The sequence below is a fragment of the Antedon mediterranea genome, chromosome 2, assembly GCF_964355755.1.
Source record: "Antedon mediterranea chromosome 2, ecAntMedi1.1, whole genome shotgun sequence".
Taxonomy (NCBI): Eukaryota; Metazoa; Echinodermata; class Crinoidea; order Comatulida; family Antedonidae; genus Antedon; species Antedon mediterranea.
In genome coordinates, this window is record NC_092671.1 from 23,263,661 (window position 1) to 23,288,078 (window position 24,418).

Genomic DNA, 24,418 nt, shown 5'->3' on the forward strand with positions numbered 1-24,418 from the left:
GCATGATTTTAACTACAGTAAATTTCAAACAACTTTTAAAAAGTAACTGTATACCGGTGGTACTCGGTATAAGGAAACTTATAATTAATATATCCATTAATTATAAATAGAACCTATGTTAGTTCATAATGTTAATATTCAAATTTTGAATATTAATATTATAAACTAACATAGGTTCTATTTATGATTAATACTGTATTTTAGATCAGCATAGTAAATGTTACGCTCTGATTAAATACTTTTTATTCTTGGTACCAATAATTTACGAAACATAGGCCTAGGCTACCCAACGTACAGTGTGCAGACCTTTGCACTGCATGTTTATGTGATTTGACCTTTGAACTAGATTACCTTTAACAGTCTTTTACTGGTCTGATACTTTGCCATCATATTTAAATGAGATTAATAATTTTGTAAAATATAGTAATGATAACTTTTTAGAATTGAATGTTGAAAAAACAAAGGAAATGATTATAGATTTTAGAAAGAAAAGTGTATAAATATAAAAAATATATGTGATCTAGTTAAAGACACCTTCCCTACAATTTGTGACGTTTTGTAAAAATAATACATATATATTAGTATTACTTTAAAAACATTAAACCAGGTCATTCCTTGTCTTAAATGTACGTTTTATGGTAAATTGTGATAAAAAGTGAGAAACAATGCACTACCTAAGTAGATCACGGCGACTGACCTCTCGTGGACGGTCTTTAGGCCTAGCCTAGCTAGGCTTAGTTTTGTAGGCCTAGCTGGTAAACATCGGTAACGTACGAACATCGTACGCTAGCTATATACATAGTCTGACGTTGTATAGTTGCTGCATTAATTGTCTTTCTATTTTTGCCAGACTCCGTTGATACAAATTGGGGAAAATCCGGTATTTTCGCTGAAAAGTTAGGAGTCTTCCATTTGTTTTGGCCTCGTGATCGATCGAAAAGTGGGTTAATTACAGAAGAAAAGCAGAAATATCAATCCGCGCGCAATGCATTTTGGGATTTATAGCGGGCCGCTATAATTATTAGAATCGACTTGTTTTTCCCATTTTTAACCATTTAAAGACGAAAAAAGTTATCGCAATAGGACCATATAGTATTATTTTTACATTAAATATAGTTTGTGATCTTAAAATAGATCTAAAAAACGTAGGGAAGGTGTCTTTAACATAATGGGTAGACAAATTCAGAGGGTGAAAACATAAATATATGGGGGTTGTATTTAACAATAAATTGACGTGGAGTAACCACTTTATGAAGAAAGTCAATACTAGAATGTACTGTTTAAGACAACTAAACAAGTTCAGTGTAATGTAAATAATAATATTTTGATTACATTCTATCAGTCTATTATTGTTAGGGTTTGGAAATATTGTATTGCATGGTGGGGTGGAAATGCTACAGATGGAGATAATGGGTAGAATTGATCGTGTGGTAAAAGGGTTGAGAGAATGTCTGATTTGTGTCAGCAGTCGGTGGATTCAGTTTATTGCGAGAACCTGGACAGGCTTTTTGGGATTGTGTTGAGGGATGAAAGTCATCCTTTGAATCCCAATTTAGGCAGTCTCAGGAGTGCTCGCAGTGGAAGATTGCGATCTGCGGCTGCTGGCACAAACCGATATCTTTTCTCCTTTCTGCTCACAGGTATCAGGAGACATCAGATGAGCACCATGGAATAATATGTTCTTGTTGTGAGTTTTTAAAATTGGTATTGTTTCGTGTTGTTATAAATATTGTAATTTTGATGTATTTTAAGACGAGAAATGTAATTTTCTCCTTGTGGGAACGAATAAAGATTATACTTGATACTTGATGGAGGACTCTCCGTGTAGACCAGGCGCCAAGAGAATATATTCATGTAAAAAGTCACAACAACTTTGATGGGCTGATTATGTAGATATATAGACAAGATTCAATAATCAATATTGCTGCCAGGTCCTATCCTGTAAATTATATTTAAGATCATCATCAACATTGCTCCTAGTTATTTAAAATTAAAAAATTAAAAAAATTTACCCTGGGGACACAAAATTAGGCGTAAAAAATGGATCTAATCATGTGAAAAGTCACACGGATAGTTGTTGGACATCGTTCCATGTGTATACAATGTTAAAACAGCAATGACGACAGCAACTTTATATCCTGTAAGTTGCCCGAGACAGTAGCCCTAATAGTCCAGTGGCAGTCTCACCACCTGACGGGGGACAAATTGCCATCCAACTTTTCTAGAACAGAATTTTCCGTAGATTATGAATCTGATAGGTAATTATTATTGTTGTAATTTTTAATTAATACAAACATTGAGAAGCAACTGTCAGTAATAATGTTTATTTGTGTATTATGTATTGAAATTTCAAAATTCACAATATTAATTTCTAATCAATTTCACGTACATTTCAGGTCATTTTGAGCATTTAAAATAATTTAATTAATTTTAAATACATTTTTTTCGTTTTGCGCACGCACTTGTGCGCACAGCTCGTACAAAACATAGAAAAATGGTTTTTCTAATTGATTTTGTTTTTCATACCTTCTGTAGTAGATTTTATTCATTTTTATAAACTTTAATTGCAAATAACGATCTTTTGTACTAGTTAATCCCATCTAATAGAGCGCATCGCTCTAATGCGTGCCCCATTTTCTCCTAGATTTTAATAATAATATGTTGCTAAATCAATTTTTTTTCACATGAGTTTTTCATGTTTATTACGTCATCATATAAAAAAATTAGAATAATGTGAGTGACTTAATTTCATACACAGTATATTTTAATATTTTTAATCTCATCGGAATGAAAAGTGACCCACATCATTAGGCGTCATGTCAAAATGTTTAAAAACGATGACTATGCGTGAAACGCGTATTCTTTTGTTCTTTAAACTTGACCGTACTTCCAATTGTGAAACAACGTGAAAAACGCTAATATGCACAGCTCAATATTAGTCCCGCCCCCACTGCATGCTTGACTAAATATTTGCATAAACGCGTTAAACATAACAATAATAAATCGTTTTTTTCGTTACACGCGTTTATTTCGTTTTTAAAAAAATAAAAACTAAATCGTAAAAGTAAGTTGGTACGTTGTCAATCGATCGCCGCTAGGCCGTACATACGCTGAACCTAGGTACGTAGTAGCCTAGGTCCAACCTATCCTTGATTTAAGGTGCGTTGCGATCTCATAATACATATAGGCCATAAGCAGTAGCTCAAAAGATGCCTAGAACATGGATTTTGTTCCCACCTCTTGGATCTACATTTTGAAAGTTGATATTGTGAAATGAATATGTTACACATACTATATCAAAAGTTCTCCATGAAATACTTGTACACTTTTGAGCAATGGCCTCTCAAAGGTACCCCACTACTGCAAAAAAGGCACTTTTTGAGGTCTGGAGGTACTTTTATGGGCCAATATCTTTAAAAGTCTTTGTCCAAATGCAATTGTCTTTTCTCTGTGAGTAGTCCAGTATATTGTGAACACTTATCCAAAATTTAAAATTTAAAAAATAAGTATTTTGTATGTGAGGAAAACTGAAAAATTACAATTATTTAGTTGTAATTGCACTTTTCAAGATGTTTAAGACACAATATCTTCGTAACTAATTGACATACCATATTTATATTTTTTTCCCAACTATTTGAGAGGGTTGTTAAACAAAATTCAAAGTTTCAGCTTGTCAGCTTCAGGGAGGTTTTATTTATGAAGATGCAAAAACTGAGATTTGGCCAATTTTATAGATAATTTTAATATCTTTTAGTCGTTTTTTGAGCAGTTATATTTTAATAATCAACTCTCACTATGTATTTATATTCATGCAATGGGTATCCTAGTGAGTTAGTGACACACAAGTGAAGTTTCAACGCAAAAGAAATTATTATGCAATAATATGATAGTAACTTACATTGCATTTTTGTTTGTTTTTAGTGCCAATTTTGTGTGAACTCGACTCAAACCGTAAAAGGCGCCTGAATAAATACTATGCCTTTTCTGTACAACTACCCGAGAGGGTTGATAAACAACCTTTTCAAACCAGCTTGATGATTTTTTTTATATAGGAAGATGCACTGCACCAGCTGAGAATTTGCTAATTTTATAGATAATTTTGATGTTTTATTTGTTTTTGAGGAGTACGTAAGCCTACATGATTTCTTAGAAAGTGACTTGCCATAATAATATTTATATTCATGCAATGGGTATGCTAGGTTAGTGACACCTGAGTAAATTTTCAACACAAACAATAAATGATTATGCAATAACTTATTTATTGTAACTTAAATATTGCATTTTTTAGTGCCAATTTAGGCCAGGAGCTTCCATAAAAACAACCCATTTTTTTCTGTGAAACACCAGATAAGTAGGCCTGCCAGCCCATTTTTACTGTTTTTATATTGATAACATGAATGTAACTCTTGTGGAGAGAACTATTATTGTTGATAATGATATGAGATGGACATATATACACACAATATACAACAAATACCTTGTAATGTATTTTCATTTATTTTTTTTTTGTTTCTTTTGGATTTGTGTTTTTTTACAACCCTACATGTTGCCCAATATACAATGTATATAATCCTACTCTTCTCTAGATACGTTGTACCAGCATAACTAGTAGTCAAGTAGAAAACTTGTCAATTTCAGGTGTGGCATAGCCAGTGTACAATGGAAATAGCAAATATACTTTAACTAATTAATAAGTAATAATTACTATGTGGAATATCCTTCATATACAGTATGTACATACTACGTGGTCCAGGTAGGTAGGTACAATTAAACATAGATTCAGCAACATTTGCAGTAAGTATTTTACATTCAGCCAGTTGATGGTTTTGAAGTTTATGAACAATTCAAGATGATGACAATTGTTTTGAAGCTGGTATCATTTCTGTAACAAATAATCAAGAATAGATTATCTAATTTATATCGATTACTTAATATTTTAGTTAAACTGAATATTATTAAATTACAATGAATCTTTTTAGTTTTATATTAAAAAATTAGTTCAGATTTGTGGTAAACCATACACAGAAATGTTGAAACATTCTCAACTTTACTTACTCTACCACACACTTTCCATTACTATATAGTGTTTATTGACAATGCAACCTGGTATATAAAACATTTTTAAAGTAATGGATGTTTTTCAGCTATTTCTTGCATTCATTACTATTTTTAACTTTCATTACTAATTTTACTACTATTGTATATAATTATAACAAAACATAAATCATTTGGCATTTCTCATCTCTAGGCCTAACATTAAAAAAGGATCCAAAACTTACCAGAATCAGTGAACGTGTTCAGCATTTTTGTGCCTCCTTTCCACTAGACAACCTAGACATAAATAATTGAAGATAAATTGAATTGAAATGATACAGTTGAAATGAAATAAATTATTTTAAATTAAAATTAAGCATTTATAAATAAAAATAATACCGGGCTGATGTATGAATACTAGGCCTAGTCTTCGGACCAGGCCATCAAAATGAATGCATAATACTAAATAGGATAGCCTAGGTACAGTATAGGGAAAGCCTGCTTACTAGGCCAGACCAAATTAATTATTTCAAACAATAGAGAGAAATGGCGAACCGGCGTCTAAAATCCGAGTGGGTATAAAATCATAACAAACCGTTGAGGGCGGCACATTTCCTATGTTTATACACGTGAATCATGGCGTCGTCTAACCAATGTTGTTGCTGTAACGCTCATAATTCTTGTTATGTATAAAAGTCATCCATCATTCACAATCATATTCCTAAAAATATCTCATATCTGTAGGTCTACATTAGACTAGGCCTATAGTATTATAGTAGAATGGTGTTATCAAGTATTCATTACTGGCGATAGCCCCCTCCCTGCAGGAAGGAACGCCGCATCACTAGCCACATAACAAAATGGCAGTTGTCAAGCTGAAACTAATGCTTAGGCTAGGCCTACATCTACTAGAGATGCTTTATTTAGTCTTACTACCTAGCTACTGTAGGAGAGGCTTAGCAGCACCCTAGCTAAAGTAGTAGTAGTAGTACAGTATGCAATAACGAATTTCCAATATTATTATGATTATTATGATTATTATTAATCCCTGATCCGTGCTAGGCTCGAGTACTCGAGGTACTACAGCATATACAGGCCAACTATCTAGGGCCTAGAGCTGGGTACTCTATATAACAAAAACGCGTCTTAATTCAATCCAAATTAAAATAAAATATGTTAAGATTTGCCCATATAACATTAAAATTGTTAAGGGGTTGCAAAAAAAAAATATACTGCTATTATGTGTGTTTTAAACGTTCTTTTCTACCTACTTTTTAAACTCAACCCATCGGAATTTCCCATACAAAAACATGTGACGAAATGGTTTGTTTACAATCTATACCCACTCGGTGAAATTTGAGTGACGTCATCGCGGTTCGCCATTTCTCTCTATTGTAATTATTAATAATAATAAATAATAATATATTAATTTTAATGTGTATTTATTGTGTTTGCTCAAAATGTACTAAAATTATGCTATCCTCACCTGTGTCTTTGTATTCCGTTTGTCGCCGTTTTAACTTAATAATAGCCCATTAAGTTATAGTTTAGTAGCAGGCCTAACTGTACTGTACTGCTGCTGGGCCTAGCCTATGCCATCTTGAGAGTAGCCTAGTATACACCTCCAGACCTAGGCTAGTGTGCTACCTTAAGCCTTTAGGCTAGAGCCTAAAGACGTAGCTAGCTAGCCTAGCCTTTCTGTACGAATATTATTAATATAGCACACTGGTTTAAGTGGTAACATTCTAAAAATCCCATTTCTTATATGAGCAGGAGACTATTTCAATACAATAGGATGATCATAAGATGCATCATTTCTTCGTTTACAGTAGCATTTGTTTGGTGGGGAATCATACAAATTTTCCTCCACGTCTAGCTCCATTCATCATGATTGAATATTTTTGTCCACGTGTGACGTTGCCGTGTGTGAGTTTTGGGGATTCCCCTCATCTGTAACCAGAGCATGATTGGTGAAATACGATCACGTGGTACAGTTTTTAAGACGTTGCGGATAATTTGAACGTGTAACGTTCGGCCCGACCAAATCACTCACGCGGTGTATATTAAAATAAAGTACCAAAATAAAACAGTAATTTCTCAAAATTGTCTAACACGATTATGGAGAACTTTTGATATGTTGTTATTTATAAAATTATTATTCTAAATATGTAAAGAAATTGTAGATCCATGACATCGGAACGAGATGAAACGTTAGAATTTACTGCTTATGGCCTAATAACAATTATTAACCTAAAAAACAATGAAATCGCAGATAGCCGAATGTGTAATAACTGTAAAATGCAACTGTAATACAAATAAAATACCTATTTAAAGTTCGCTCAGTAAAGGCTGGTTTCCTGTCGACGTAAGAAGTCGAATTTTGCAACGATTCTTGCGTTTCATACGTTTCTTACGTCTCTTACGAAAGTTGAGAAAAAATTGACGTCGTTGACGTTAGTCAAGATCGTGTCGGGCCGCAGAGAAACATCTGTAGTTATGCTGCTCCCGAAAGTTGAAATTTTGGCTGTGAAACACACGTCGTATGCTTACGTCGATTTTAGTGTTGTTACGAAAGTTGAAATTTTTTTCTTACGTCGGTCGAATTTATGACGTATTTGAAACAACATCTCTGATTGGTGTTTCTTTTTAGAGCGGGTTTTATTATTTTTCGCGCAAAATGTTGAATGTTGTTATTGTAGCCTACCTGTCAGTGCAGCACACCAACATGTTATTTTCAGTAGATAAGCTAGGCCCTAGTATTAGTAAAATACTTAATTAATACTGTACGGTACCGTACTAATAGGAATTGATTTGACCAAATAATCAAACTAGCCTAGGCTAGTAGGCCTATGTATTATTTGTATGAATCAAAATATGAATTAATTATCCTGGCCCTCTAGGCCTAGCCTTAAATAGTTTTCAAAATTAAAAAAAGGCAAATCATTTCGAGATTCCTATTATTATTAAAGACCCCTTCCCTGCAAATTTGGACGTTTTTTGGAAAATAATACATATATATCACTTTAAAAACATTAAACCATGTCATTCCTTGTCTTAAATGTACGTTTTATGGTAAATTATGATAAAAAGTGAGAAACAATGCACTACCTAAGTAGCTCGCGGCGATCGACCTCTCGTGGACGGTCTTAGGCCTAGCCTAGCTAGGCTTAGTTTTGTAGGCCTAGCTGGTAAACATCGGTAACGTACGAACATCGTACGCGAGCTATATACCTAGCCTGACGTTGTATAGTTGCTGCATTAATTGTCTTTCTATTTTTGCCAGACTCCGTTGATACAAATTGGGGAAAACCCGGTATTTTCGTTGAAAAGTTAGCAGTCTTCCATTTGTTTTGGCCTCACGATCGATCGAAAAGTGGGCGAATTACAGGTGAAAAACAAAAATATCAATCCGCGCGCAATGCATTTTGGGATTTATAGCGGGCCGCTATAATTATTAGAATCGGCTTATTTTTCACATTTTTAACCGTTTAAAGACGAAAAAAGTTATCGCAATAGGACCATATAGTATTATTTTTACATTAAATATAGTTTGTGATGTTAAATTAGATCTAAAAAACGTAGGGAATGGGGCTTTAAACCTACCTAGGCCCTAGACTAGGCATTGGCCTATTGGCCTAAAAGCATATCTAATCGAGCATGAGATAGTACTACCGCAGTAAGATACCCATTATTTACAGGCCTATAATCTATATATAAATTTACGTAAGGGCAAAATTCGGTAAATCGCGCTTTACTTCTAGAATTTTTACTCGATGGTATATAAAGTTGGTTCGTACTTTCGGTACTGATTTTAACCACCTGATGTAACCCTGTTTACTAATTAAATTAAGTTAGATAATTAGTTATTGACGATTAAAACGAATTTAGGTTCAACGATTTGCCCCAAATAGGGGTGTTTTCCGATCGTGGTATACACTGTCTAATAATGGAAAATCTTGAAAAATACCCGCCACAAAAATGCGAGGAGGCTTCGCATTTTCCTATCTCCTCCTACGATAATTGTTTTTAATAGCTGAAAACCGGTTGAACAGCTAGAGTACAGCATCATAATGTTGAAGACAGACCGATTTTCTTTAAAAAATACTATTTTGATTTAATATACGATTATACAAATGTATTGATTTGCGATGAATGGAACATCCCAATCTCTCAGTCTGCCAGAGTTTGGTTTAACACAAGTAGGTAAATTTATGAGCCCTTGGTTTAACACATACGGTAGGTAAATATATGGGCCCTTTGAGAATAAACTTGAACAATACTGTAAATACCTATTATAATTACCTATTTTTGGTCCTCATTTGAATCGAACATTTTTTACTGTGAATGTTCGTACTGTTAGATGTAATATAAAAATATATACAAATAAACTTATTACTGAGATTGTGGATAGGCTCTACTGTTAGATATATAAACACATTATTTATACAAACAAACTATACTGACAGTTCCTTCTCAACGTTTGTATTAATTAATAATTACCAAAAATATAAACGTCGTAGTGGTGTATCGTGACTATATTTCAATCGATTATGACAGTGACAGTTTTAACAAAAGGTATTAAATCGCAAATTTTTTACTGTATTTAGAGGTATATTATTTATAGGCCTATAAAACATGAAAAAAATATTTCGTTACTGAGTGCATAAAGAATATATTTAAAAATTGTTCCTCTTTGCACCTATCCGCTTTCCCATCCCTCAACCCTAATGTTACATCTCCCTGGTTACATACAAAACACAAATTGGGTTTCTTTAAATGACTCATTTTGTGATAAGTTTTTCCTTCGGAAATAATTCCCAGGGTGTTAATTTTAGTTGACTACATAAATCATCGTGTCTATTTTTTCGTTTCTGTAAACGACAATGTATTATAGTCCTGCGGTACGTACATTTGAAATCGCCAGTTTTGCTACTCTGAAATAACTATGTATTCAAGAACCATCTGTGGGTACGACCTAGATGGTACGCGAGCGAAGCGAGCGTACCATCTAGTAAGAATACATTTAACAAAACAGTATAAATTATACAAAATCAAGCAAACAATTTTTTGTTAAAGTTACATAATAATATTATATTGCTTACAAAGGGGCTTTCTATATCTTATCTTGTTGCAAATGTTCATTTTCGCGACGTTTCTACCGATGCTGATTGTTTATTGCACGTCCATAAATAAGAGTATTATATTTTGATATGAGTTGTAAACTCCCTGATTAGAACATGATTAGGCTAAAATTATAGTAGTAAATACATACAAATGTTATTGTCCGGCTTTATTTCACTATAAGGACATACACATTACGTAATAACTCTTGTCGCTCATTGGTTGCTTGTTACGATTGCGCTTACGTCTCTTGCGAAAGTTGACTTCAAGTCAACTTTCGTAAGAGACGTAAGAAACGTGACGCAAGGGCGTTCATTCAAGCGTAAGATAAAAAATCCCGGTTTCCTGTAAAATCGGAAGAAAACGTCGTATCGCAACAATTGTTAGGTCATCGGTTTCCTGTAAAATCGTTTGTCGTTACCATTTTTCTTACGTTGCGTCGATTTTATAAATTTTCGATCGTAATCGGTTTCCTGTAAAATCCGCATTTCTTACAACAAATCGACGTAGTCGCAACAAAAGTGATGTTCTTACGTCGACAGGAAACCAGCCTTAAACAACAAAAGCCGATCACTCTTGGCAGCCCATCATTCCCGCCGCAGTGCCATTATAGTACGATGTTGATAGGTGGAGTATTGAGTCGTTTTTATGATTGATACTCCACTGCCCACGTTTTTATACTAAAACTACTGTCAAAACTTAACCAAGAAAATGAATTTCTACTGCTACCACAGTTCAATTTCTACTGTTATAACATTTTTTTGTAATGCTTTTGTATACAGTCTTTAATAATCCTAATTAATAAATTATCTACGCGTCGATCGTAGGGTGGTGCGTAGGGTTAGTAAACACCATTGTTATCGCCTTTAGAAGCATGGACATTGCAAACAAACAATGTTTTGTTCGCTATTTAAAATCCTATCTAAAGCTAGAAGACGTCAATTTTTGTAGCCGCCCTATGCTGTTAGGTTAACCTAATTTGGCCGGTCATCCGCAGACGAGACGACATCGGACCCGTTGGGAAAGGGGCCTTTAGCTCACGCAGAGAGGTTGGGTTAGCGAATTATAACAAAAAAAAAGACATCTAGGCTAGGACACCAACAAAATATATGCAAAATAATATATTCCATGTTAAGATTTAAGATAGGCTTTTTAAATAATCATTACATGCGTAAAGAAAATGCCCGACTGGAATTTGGATGGAGGGAAGAAAACATGTGACTCTGAGAGGTTTCCGTAAACAGCAAAGAGTATCGTGTTTCATGCCATGTGACCAAAAAAAAAACTAGGTCTGTACTTTTAATTACGGTCTTCTGTCGGCAGTCTTTTTGAGCGACCGATTGAACGTTCTGATACTAGATACTGGACAATATTATTTTTATTTTTCACGCCGCCATTTTTAACATCTTTTTTTTGCCGACGTACTTTTGTTTAAGGGCTGCGTAAAGCCTAACATTTTTCTTGTGCAATGGAAAACTGCGCGTGCGAATACGTGAAATGTTTGATTCACACGACTAAATTCGCCTAGTGGAAAACAGGCTTTAAGAATTTCGTTTTCAATGCGAACGTCTACGAAAACTGCATTAAACGTGGCGCTTAATGTGTATAGGCTACTTCAGTTTTGTTAAGAAAAATATTTATTTTATTTTTGGATTTAGGGTGGGGAGGACTATAACTTCTTTATATTTATCGTGACGATTTTTCAATCATAAAATAAAACGGGACACAATGAATTATAACTAGAGGCCTAATGTATTTTAAAAATATTCCATACCGAACGATTTATTCAAATAAAGAACATTTTTTATTAATTATTTTTCCCAAACGAACTAAAGACAAGATGACAAACCACCAATTGAAATTAAACAAAACTTTTATTAAACATTTTTAGTATCTATAATAATATATAATTATTTTTGTTTTCTTTCGATTATTATTATTATTATTATAGTATGTTAAACTAAATGATCAGAGCATGATCCTATAGAAATAAATGTTGTTATTTTGCAAAGCATTGTTTTGTTGAAGCTTTTGTTATTTATTGATCCATGAATAATATGTGGTGGTTAAAATAGGAATTCGTAAAATAGTACAGCTTTTACATTCAGGAAATAAAACTAAAACGCATAGCATCATAATATACAAAAAAATTAACCGATGTTTTTTTCACTTTTAAACAATGATTGTACCATCATTGTACTGTTGTACATATTCCTATACAAAAATGAGTAAAGAAAATTATTAACAGAAACTTGACGATGAACTTACTCTATAATAATACCAATAAAGAATCAAAGGTAATAATACTCTCTTAAATTCATCGATTGGAAATTTCGATCGTATTTACGTTTGATGATTAAAACCAAACTTTTTAGACTGAATATGGTGTTCATGAACGTAAAATACGCTCCAGTTGAAAATAAAGTTTCAACTGATAGAAAGTTTGATTACAACATCCAATCAGCGCCTAATATATTGTGACGTGAAAGCGCGCGGACAAAAGTTTGTCTTGTTTCCCCGCCTCGCTTCCCGTCCGGCCGCCCGCCTATGATCTTCAGAGTCAGTGTATTCGATCGTATTTTAGATTCTTTGTCGACAATTTACGAGCTACCGTATTCGTAACATATACCAATTGAATCAATATCTATTTTAGAAGGTTGGTAATCATTTATTTTAAATTGAATCTAAGGCATACGCTACATTGAGGCCTACATTCACACCACCACCACCGCGCACATTTTCTGGCCACAGCACAGATCTATCTAGCCTAGTTAGTAGTCTAGTTGACGTGACAGCAGCGAGTGTTGTGTACGGCTCGAGTTTATTTTGGCCGGTTACCGAGTTACAGTAGGCTATAGGCCTAGCTAGTGAGTAGCCTAGGTTAGATTTACTAAATCAAATGTGTTATGCCTTGAATATTATTCTATCTAGGCCTAGCCTAGTTGAATAGGCACATTGTATAAACATTTTTAATGAATACTAAGAAAACGTTGTAATTGTTGATGACGTTCTACCCTACCTAATAATAGACATCCCCTAGGCCTAGACCTAGTAGGCTAGCAGTACTAGGCTAGTAGGCTAGGCCTAACTAGTAGGTCTAGCTGGAGAAGAGCTAGGCCTAATAAATAGGCCTAGTCTAGGCTAGTTACTAAGCCTAGGCCCTACTTTAATACTATTTCCTAGACTAGGCCCCTAGGCCTAGAGCCTCTAGTAGTAGGCCTAGGGCCTAGCCGTCCTACGAATAAATTATGATATAATTAATAATTATAATATTAATAAATAATGACGATAGGCTATACTGTACAGTACTATAAAATTTAGTAGAAACATATTATTTCTATCTATTGCACAGGAAAAATGCTTGACTACATGTCAATGATGTTTCGGGCTGCAATAATTCACAATAACAACATGGGATGGACATCTTGAACGATTTATATTTATTTTTTTATAGTAAGTAATAATAATATGTTGTATATCTGTATTTAAATCACTGTCTTTATACATGTCAATTGTGTATATTCGTGTTTTCGCGCCGCGGCTCTAGCCAGCTATGTCCCAGGAGGACACATTCATTAATAAGCTGTTTCATAGCGGTAGCTTTAGTATCTAAGACTGACAGTTTTGTGAATTTGGAAACTCGACTATAATTTATAGGTAGCTGCTGGACCCAAAAAACGTCTGGGAGAAGAGAGTCTATATGAAAGCCTTTGCTGATAATACAGTATTATTGAGATGTAGACGGAAATCTGTAAAACCAGGCCGGTATTATAATAAGTCACTGTCAAATAATCATTCGATAATGGTCAAAACTTTATTTTGGCTCTGTCAACATAAAGGGAGGTATTTACAATGACTTTCTTTTGACTGTCAATCTAGGCCAATGTTATAATAATACGCCGTCAGATATTAAATCATTGAAACAGTCCTGGTACATTTTTTTTTGGGTTATCAGATGCCGTGGGGGGGGGGGGGGGGGTCCAATCAATTATCGTCAGAAGGTGAACAATCAGTCTAGGTAGCAGCAGCAGATTATTATTAACGCCTGCTCCATTAATTAATCCAGAAAAAGGTTTGTATATTATCTATTTGTTTATTAGCCTTCTCCTAACACAATTATATTTTCTTTAAAAAAAGGTTATATAAGTGGTTTCAACATTTATGATAGTAATGTCACAGTTCTGTGTCTGGACGCAAGTTCATAGACCTCTAGTTATATTATTCATATTAACTGATACTTACTCTTCATTTACCGTAAAGTTCAGTTTTAATGAAATATATAATATAAATTGGCTTCGTAACAATTAATTAGTGTTGAAAAGGTTAGTTTTTTGGTGATAGGTGAAAATGACATGTAACCTCGTAATCAATTTATTTTTTTTGTATAAAGGCCCAATTACACTATGACGATAACGACGGACGATAAATATATAGCATGCATTTTTTTTACATAAACCAAAAGAAATTAGAAAGGTTTTCGTTCTAGACCTATAGGATAATCATTTATGCTGTCTTTGATAAAAATAATGTTTTTCAAATTCCAATCAAATGACGTCATGATAAATAAAAACAATAAAATCGCTGTATTGTCACGATATTATTGGTCTTACTAATCATGACGTCATTTGATTGGACGTGTGAAAATATAATTGTCATCAAAGGAATTGTTTATATTTCTTTTGTTTTATGTATTAAAAATGCACATTTGTCTATTTATCGTCGATCGTTATCGTCCTAGTGTATGGGCCTTATGCTGTAAATGTTCAATTAATTGATCATTCCGATTTTATTAGTTGGACTCTTGCACAGTTGCTGTCTAATCGTTATTGTGTAATATCATTTCGAACCATATTAAAATCATAAAGAGATTCATATTCCTTAACATGTGGCTGTGCATGGAAGTCCGGTCTACAAAAACTCGGGCCCGGGATCATTGTTATTGGGCCTGAAAGTGTTGGTGAATTCATAATTATACTTAATATTATATTTATATATATATATATAATTATATTATTATACAATTGAAAGCAAAACCCGTTGAATCTCAAATCATTAGGACTAGAAATTTGGCTTATCAATCAAATAAATACTTTCGTTCAAAATGAAACTCCAACCTCTCTAATCAAAAGATTGAACTCGAAAACGGACCGTTTTTTGAATTGGGTATGTTGAAACATTTCAATATTCATTTAAAAAAGTACATTAATTATGGTATTGATCAGTGGCTATAGAGGCGTAAAAACCCTCGGTCAATATCATGTAAAATGCACTGTGGAAGGGTCATTATTATTAAACTGGAAAATTTGGCTTATCAACAAATAAATACTTTCGTTTAAAATGTAAAATAAGACTGCAAAATTGGGCTTATCAACAAATAAATACTTTCGTTCAAAATGTAAAATAAGACTGTACAATTGGTCTTATCAACAAATAAAATACTTTGTTTTCAAAATGTAAAATTAAAACTGGAAAATTGGGCTTATAAACAAATAAATACTTTTTTTCAAAATGTAAGAAAACATTTTTTTAATATAATCCTTAAGCTCTGTCTATACTATCAAACAAAATATGATGTGCCCATATTATATAGACATGACGATGTCATATCACTACGATATTCGGGCATATCACTACCATATTTGGGCACATCACACTTTTTTTGTTAAACTAATTTGGACAGTGTAGACACAGAACTATGTGATCGAAACATAAGTCGGAATTGGACTGACGTGATTGATTTAATTGGGTATTTTTATTAATGTAATGATTCATTAAAAACTATAATACCGATACGCGTTTGGTATTGATCAATGGTGCAAAAAACCCTGAGAAATAATGTTATAACGTGATTTGGTGATAGCTTAGCAATAATACAACCCATATACTATTATTATAAATACCTATATTACAAATCCATTCATATAACTTTTCATCGCGAACCGAAAATGTATAAATGTTATTCTACAGACAGTAATTATATATTCAAAAGCCATATTATTATTACCGTAGTTCCCCGGGTATAATCCCACCCCCCTTGTACGTGAAATTTGCCCGAATTTGGGAGGTGGGACTATACCCGGGGATTTCCCGGTGCATGAACTGAAAATGACAATATTTCTTCTGGCTACGATTTAGGCTATCTAAAGCTATATTCCGATGTAGGCCTAGACATTAGACTGCCAGGTCATCTAGGCCTAGGCGGCCTAATTGGTCTATGCCTACTGTATAGATTTTCTCCCAGATTTCTACTTAAAAAATACCCTAAAATGTGATCTGGGCCTGGCTTCCTAAATAATATCGACATAACTCATATAAGTTCTCCGTCTCTCCCGATTCCCCACGCTCGAGCTCTGTGCAAATCGCATTTTGTTGCATGCGACACGAACTACAGTACTGCTCCGGTCGGTATAGAGGGCGGTGTTTTTTTTATGGTAATCAAGCATGCAGTAGTGTAAACAAGGCATGCAGAATGTACACGGCGAGCGAGTGTGCGGCGAATGCATGATGTGCAGAACGCGAAGATCGGGGCGATGATATTAAGGTTGTATTCAATTTTACGACGGCCAATGTTTGATGAGTTTTAAGTCAGCCGAATTCAGAGAAATTACTCTATTTTTTGGTGAGAATTTCTTTAAAAAAAATCGACGTCGGCCTAGCTAGCTAGGCCTACCTCTTCTGTCCAAATGATAAATTATACACTGGGACTTTGCCCGGGGATATGCTTGCGTGCGAAGGTAATCGTAAAGTCGGGGGTGGGATTATACTCGAGGTGGGATTATACCCGAGGAAATACGGTATTATCAATACCTAAATGCGATAGTAATAACCACATAAACATACATTATTCCCAATACAAGTTTGTGCGTTTAATTCTAGAAAGAAACGACTGTGCTGACAGGCCAATGACATAAATCACAAGTAAAGTCCCAATTGTTCACTTGCGTTTTGATTGGCCGACCTATTATATTAGATTAATGAAGACTGTTCTTACAACTGTCCAGTCAAAAGGTTACGCGGCGTTTTTTGTAAGAAATATTTCTTGTTTAAGCTTTAAAACTGAACAGGGACTGGATTAAAAAATATTTCCAACCTAGAAGAAACTACTCGACATACCGACCTGATGCTAGAAAAAGATTGCCTAATTATTGGTGGCTTGACTGAATCTGAACTATCCTATTATTTTTACTATTTGTGTTATTATTATTAATGTTTTATAATTTATTTTGTGCACTAGGCCTAGTGGTCTTGTTATGCTGATTTATATGAGGCATACTATATGTCTCAATCTTACAGAGCATGGACCAAATCAGAAGCTGTGAATTTGTTCATTCAACATATCCATGTAAGCATATTAATTAATAGTACAGTTTTTATTTTCATTTTAAAAATTACGAATGTCAAAATTTACTTGATTAGAGAAAAGAGTTTTATATGATACTCTCGGGGATAGGCCTACTCTTTTCTGATTGAATAGCAAAACTATTCACCGTTGCTTTTTAAGACCATATTGAAAATAAAAAATTATCAATGATAAAGATAGTACAGTACTGCTAGGCCTACTAAAGATGCATACATTTATGAAATATGTTATGATAAATAACAGTTTGTTATGCTTTTTGTTATTCTTACAGGATGCAACAGATGTTAGAAAAGAGTATTCCGGACAAAAATTTGCAATACCGACAGCCATATTTATTGTCAATATGACGGTCATCATAACTCAACATATACTTTCATTCAGACACATTATAGAAGCCATGGTTGGGCTTTTATTTAGGCTGCACTATATTTTCCTGGATGATATTTGTGGACTTTGTAGATGCCCTCCCAAGAATTAGGCTATATCACCCAGGCATATGAAATAGTTTTTGAATTTATAATTATAATACTGAAAGACAAAGACTACAGCAGTGTCTTGACTATTGTAATATACTGTTATTTGTTATGTTCAATAAAATCAAAATGGAATATATATAAGAAACATATCTTTTTTAAGCATCGTATTTAAACAAAAAGTCAATCGATTTTGGTTGAAAAAATTATTTTTCCAATCATCTTAGTTTGAAATTTTTCAATCTTTGAATCGATTGAAACATTCTCAATCGTTATTTCAATCAATCCGATTTGTCCCTACTCACAGTCGGCCAAAAGTTGAAAAATCAACCGTATCGATTGAATATTCAGTCGACCAATTTAAGAGAGTAATCAGCGTGATTTGATCAGGGAGATTTTACATCTCCCTGATTTGAAATACAGAAGGCATGATACAAAAACAGAGCAACATTTTTTAACTGTATTATATAAACCGTATTTTCCCAACCACATTTGTGGATTAAATACAGTATTCATAAATTTATACTGTATTTTGAGTACCCTTTTCTGCGCCAATAAAAAAAGACCGTTATTTTAATTTGCTGAGTTAAAATGTTGAACATTTAATTTTCACAATGTAATAATACTTAATAGTGCACAGGAAGAGACTGTTTATGTAGTTAATTTATGCAAGCATCCACATATTGTTCATTTGGCTAGTAGTCTTTTGTGTCTATTGTCCTTCTATTCTGCATTATGCTGATTAATTCATTTCTTTGGTTAAGTGAAATGTCAACTTACTATTTTTTTGTAGACATAGGTTGCATCGTTTAATAATATTATAATTGTTATTTTTTGTAAAAAAAATATTGTCCCCTTATAGAATCACAAAAAAAATGGTTTTTTTTGCGATGACGTCATTATACGTTTCACATTCATTTACGCGAATCTCGCGATGTCAGTGTGCTAGACCATTATCTTTCCGGAAGATAACGTCATCACGTCAAAAAATTTGAATGATGTGGGTCACCTATTTTTATCTTTGCAGTATTTTATCAATCAATCAATTTTAATCTGTTATAGCTCCTCCGAATAAAAAGTGATACCCATGAATGTGTATACTGTACAATGACCCAAAATATACAGAATTCACCATATAACAACAAAATATTATATTATTCTATAATAATTCTAATAATAATTTTCTGTGCGCAATATTCTAAAGTAATGACTTGCAAGCAAGTGGATTTTGCTGTGCAGATAACTAAACTCGTCAAAGTAGGCCTAACGAGTTCAAGTCTAGTTTAATTCGTTTATTTATTTTAAATTGTAATATTATTTTAACTAGTTGGATGGCGATCAGTTGATAAGTAATTTTTTTTTTTAGGGCCAACGTGGCCAATAAGCTTAAGAATGTCTTTTTAAGGGGTCAAAAAGCTTGCTGAATGCTGCTGGCCTACACCTACCATGTTGTTCGTTTAGGCGACCCACCTAGGCGTATTAAATTAGTCAACAAAGCAAAGACAGTAGCCTACTATTATTTTATTCGAATATGCTTTGTTTTATTTATCTTTTAAGAACAATGGTATTTGCGTGTGGCTTTTGCTTCGGAACTGAATATAGTACGTCCATGAGTTGGGAGGTCTAAGTTACAAAAGTTATTTGAAATTACGGATTACATCTCGGGTCCTCCGTGCGTGGAGTATGTTTTAGTTACCATATGAAGGAATATATATATATTTATTGTAAATATTGTATTTATTTTGACCACTTTGACCCTGGGAAAATAAACGGGGAACATTGGTGGATTTTAGTTTTTTCAATTGTTTTTATTATGAATAGCCTATATAGCATAGACCTACCAGTAACATTTCAAGTTTATTGTTTATTAGGCCTATTACTATTCTAGCTTTGTTCTCAAAAAAATATAATAACTACGAAACACCCTACTTATCAAACTCTCATAATGGTCATAACTGAAAAACAACTTCAGTATAGTATAGTATAATTAAATAAATCTTGTATAAATCTGATTTTCATAAACAGCAGAGCACATGTACACAATATGCATAGGGTGGAAGAACATTTAGAGAAAGAGCCTGTTATTGCTAGGTATGCGCGTAAAACAAAACAGTCCTTTGTATCCACGGCAGAGCACGTGTACACAATATGCATAGGGTGGAAGAACATTTAAGGAAACGGTCCTCTGCCGATCCTTTGGATCGTTGGAGCACATGGCCAAAACAATGTCGTTTCTTAATATGTGCACAACCATGTGACATTGACTGAATTGATGATATAAATTAATCCCGAAATTAATGAAGTATTTTATGATGATAATCATAAAATAAGGACACACTTAACATATAAACAATGCATACATTTCAAAGAACTAAAATACTGAATCTTCCTAAACATTCAAATCAAGCTATTTAGTATTATATTCGGCTATACAAAAAAACCCGTATACGGTACAGTATAGGCTAAATGAAGCCTACGGGGTTTCCCCATTTATTTTATGTATGTATACGTACACGACAGTATATGTATAGACCGGGGAATAGGTCTACATTATCAGCCGATTTCTTTGTTGTCATAGGACCTGACCCTAAAAACGCATTTTTATCGTTGTGTTCGACGCAAAATCGATTTCAAAATAGTATTACATTGAACCGCGATGTTCGCGTTAATCGCGTCTTTTTACCGACGTAATAGTAGGCGGTCCTAAGCTTTTAATATTTAATGAGTACAATTAATGAGCTTGATTAAGACGTTTAACGCGTTAAACGGTCAAAGAAATCTGAACCGCGTTTCACGCATAATTATCGTTTTGAAACATTTTGACATGACGCCTTAAAACTTGTTATGGAACAAGTTTACGTAATTAACAGGTAAATTAATTTGATTACATTTCGTCTGGAAAATCGCCGCAAGAGAAAGTAAACAACGAATTCAAACCATGAGTATGCATAATATGCATGGTGCTAATTTACAACTCGTCACAAATTAGAAGGTGTTTTCACACAGATCGCGAGTAAGTTTTATGATTATACATACAGAGTAGCCAAACAAGCGCGTTGCATTATGAGATATGTTTTGATCGAAAACTTTGAATTATTTTTTAAACAAAAAACGTCTGTATTTCAGTTACCGTATATTTCAGTGTACAAGTCGCACCTGTGTATAAGACGCACCTGTGTATAAGACGCACCCATAACGGAGACTGAAATATTAGTATTTTTTATGTAATCGATGTATAAGACGCACTTATATCTAGGCAGAAATTTAAACATTTTACAATCAAAACAATGGTATTTTAATAATAAAACAGTGCACAACACACGATCTAGAAATACATCAGACACTGACGACTCTGGCATCGGAATTCACTGGCGAGATAAACGAGTTGCTGTAAAACCAACAATACATAAGAAAATATTGGCAATTGGGCAGGATATTATTCATGCAGCAACAAACGGGCGAGCCATAACAGTAAAGCAAGTATTATTTTAGATAAGGTCGTAAAACATGCTTCATCTTCTTCAACTGTTCATTGGGTATGCGACACCTATCCATCAGTATCTATCAAAAATGCGGAAAGAGATGAGAGAGTTAAATCAACTGAAGGCAGTTTTGCAACTACAATAAGTAATTCCAGTCAAAGAGTGGACAAGCAATTAAAAAAGGCTCTACGTGATGGACAATTCAAAGAATCATTGACAACTTTTTTATTGGAAGAATGGCATCACAAGAGATATGCTTCAATACTTGGTCAAGTGACAGTTTATGCTACTTCCGGCTCAAAATGCTGTGTATTTCGGGCAGTTGATCTTCCAGTTCAATGTAATGAGGTACCTGAATTAGAATATAACATGGAAGAAGCTGACCAACGTCTCATTCTCCATGCACACTACGCATCAAACCAAACACCTAAACCTGATGTCATATCAATTAAATCACCTGACACTGATGTTTTGGTTCTGGCAACAGCTGCATGTGGCCTTGAATGGATATCAACTAATTGTGTATTTGTTACTGGAGTGGGAGACAAAATCCGTTCGGTCAACATCACACGAATAGCAGAGAGCCTCGGAAAGTCTGTGTGCAAAGCATTAATAGGAGCTCATGTTTTCACGGGTTGTGACAGCACCTGTGCTTTCAAAGGAAAGCGAAAGTCATCTGTACTCTGGTTGATACAGAATAACAGTACATTCTGCAATGCAATGGCTTCTCTTGGTAAGAGCTTAACTGATGATTTGTTTACCATCTGCGAAACTGCAGTGTGCATTTTGTACAGTTTTAACTCCAGGACAAGAAAATTAAAACCAGTAACAACATCTAGTGTAAACACTATGAGAACAATCATGTTTACTTCAGGAACTTCCGATCCAGACAAACTACCACCATGCGAAAATGCTTTACGAAAGAAAATATTGCGAGCAAATTATCAATCGTATATAAATCGACATTGCATCGTAAAGACAGACATTCCATCACCACATGGCCATGGGTGGATTGTAACAGGTTCCAGCATTGACATTGATTGGATGGATATACAACCAGCTCATCAGTTGTCTTATCAATGACTTGCTGTGGATGTAAAGGTGAATGTACAACCAATAGGTGTCGGTGTTATAAAAGCAATTTACACTGCACTGGAATATGTACCTGTTCTGAACTATGCATGAACATGCCCAAACTAGTCACAGAAAACGATGATGATGTTGAAACTGACGAAGATTTAGACTTATTGGAAGATAGTGATATGGATTGAGATGGTATGATCTGTAAACATTCATTTGCGTATATGAATGTCAATCAATGATTTTCCAGATAAAAATGAACTAAACACCTGTGTATATGAATGTGAATCAACGATGTTCCAGATATAAATGAACTAAACACTTGTGTATATGAATGTGAATCAATGATGTTCCAGGTATAAATGTACTAAACACTTGTGTATATGAATGTGAATCAACGATGTTCCAGATATAAATGTACTAAACACTTGTGTTATATGAATGTGAATCAACGATGTTCCAGGTATAAATGAACTAAACACTTGTGTATATGAATGTGAATCAATGATGTTCCTGATATAAATGTACTAAACACTTGTGTTATATGAATGTGAATCAACGATGTTCCAGGTATAAATGAACTAAACACTTGTGTATATGAATGTGAATCAACGATGTTCCAGGTATAAATGTACTAAACACTTGTGTATATGAATGTGAATCAATGATGTTCCAGGTATAAATGTACTAAACACCTGTGTATATGAATGTGAATCAACGATGTTCCAGGTATAAATGTACTAAACACTTGTGTATATGAATGTGAATCAATGATGTTCCAGGTATAAATGTACTAAACACCTGTGTATATGAATGTGAATCAATGATGTTCCAGGTATAAATGTACTAAACACTTGTGTATATGAATGTGAATCAACGATGTTCCAGGTATAAATGTACTAAACACTTGTGTATATGAATGTGAATCAACGAGGTTCCAGATATAAATGTACTAAACACTTGTGTATATGAATGCGAATCAACGATGTTCCAGGTATAAATGTACTAAACACTTGTGTATATGAATGTGAATCAACGATGTTCCAGGTATAAATGTATTGACCATCTGTGTATATGAATGTGAATCAACGATGTTCCAGGTATAAATGTACTAAACACTTGTGTATATGAATGTGAATCAACGAGGTTCCAGATATAAATGTACTAAACACTTGTGTATATGAATGTGAATCAACGATGTTCCAGGTATAAATGAACTAAACACTTGTGTATATGAATGTGAATCAACGATGTTCCAGGTATAAATGTACTAAACACTTGTGTATATGAATGTGAATCAACGATGTTCCAGATATAAATGTATTGACCATCTGTGTATATGAATGCGAATCAACGATGTTCCAGGTATAAATGTACTAAACACTTGTGTATATGAATGTGAATCAACGATGTTCCAGGTATAAATGTACTAAACACTTGTGTATATGAATGTGAATCAATGATGTTCCAGGTATAAATGTACTAAACACTTGTGTATATATGAATGCGAATCAATGATGTTCCAGGTATAAATGTACTAAACACTTGTGTATATGAATGTGAATCAACGATGTTCCAGATATAAATGTATTGACCATCTGTGTATATGAATGCGAATCAACGATGTTCCAGGTATAAATGTACTAAACACTTGTGTATATGAATGTGAATCAACGATGTTCCAGGTATAAATGTACTATTGTGTATATGAATGTGAATCAACGATGTTCCAGGTATAAATGAACTAAACACCTGTGTATATGAATGTGAATCAACGATGTTCCAGGTATAAATGAACTAAACACTTGTGTATATGAATGTGAATCAACGATGTTCCAGGTATAAATGAACTAAACACTTGTGTATAT

The 24,418-nt window shown here is 33.8% G+C and overlaps 1 protein-coding gene and 1 long non-coding RNA gene across 3 annotated transcripts in view; both read right to left on the minus strand.

The window, feature by feature from the left end:
* The window catches only part of LOC140040726 (protein TANC2-like), a 128,543-nt gene that overhangs the window by 75,201 nt on the left and 28,924 nt on the right, over positions 1–24,418 (minus strand). The gene's annotated exons all lie outside the window — the stretch shown is intronic.
* On the minus strand, positions 4,340–6,638 carry LOC140040734 (uncharacterized). Its single transcript, XR_011842768.1, has 3 exons — positions 6,521–6,638; positions 5,280–5,331; positions 4,340–4,882 (listed from the first exon to the last, which is right to left on the minus strand). It is a non-coding gene; the product is annotated as an uncharacterized lncRNA (long non-coding RNA).